The sequence below is a fragment of the Contarinia nasturtii genome, unplaced genomic scaffold, assembly GCF_009176525.2.
Source record: "Contarinia nasturtii isolate CC-2019 unplaced genomic scaffold, AAFC_CNas_1.1 Cnas_scaffold_676, whole genome shotgun sequence".
Taxonomy (NCBI): Eukaryota; Metazoa; Arthropoda; class Insecta; order Diptera; family Cecidomyiidae; genus Contarinia; species Contarinia nasturtii.
This window is the reverse complement of record NW_022198027.1, coordinates 82,174-82,807: the sequence shown is the minus strand read 5'-3', so window position 1 is coordinate 82,807 and position 634 is coordinate 82,174.

Below are 634 nucleotides of genomic sequence, written 5' to 3'. Positions count from 1 at the left end.
AAATCTGACTTCACGGGATGATTGGGGGTCCCCAGGAATAGAAATCATCAGATTTTGAGCGACTTTGGTTGATGGAAAAAAATTCCATGCCTGGAGTGATACCTATGAAAAAGAGTCCAATTTTCGTCCAAAAGTCATACTTAATGTAGACTTAAACACTCAAAAATATGTATTGGGGGGTTTTTTGGCACGAGAAAACCGAATCCGACGTTAGTTTTGAGATACAATCAATTTTTAATACAGTTTCCTTGAAAAAATCACAAAAAATTTGGATTTTTGTATGGGAGCCATGCCTGTATGCTACCTTAATGACGTGAAACTTTGCACAGACTATTTTTTACACAAAAAAATAACATTTTGAAAGTTTGAAGATATTTCAATTAAAATTAGGGGTACCTCCCATACAAAATTTTCAATTTTTGGCTCAAAAACGAATATATATATTGTATGGGAGGTACCCTTAATTTTGGTTGAAATCTCTTCAAACTCTCCGAATGTTATTTTTGTGTGATAAAAATAACCTGTACAAAGTTTCAGCTCATCACGATATCATACAGGCATGGCTGGAAAAGTGTGTCGAAAATTATTTGTATCGCAAAACCAAGGTCATATTCGGTTTTCTCGTACCCAAAAA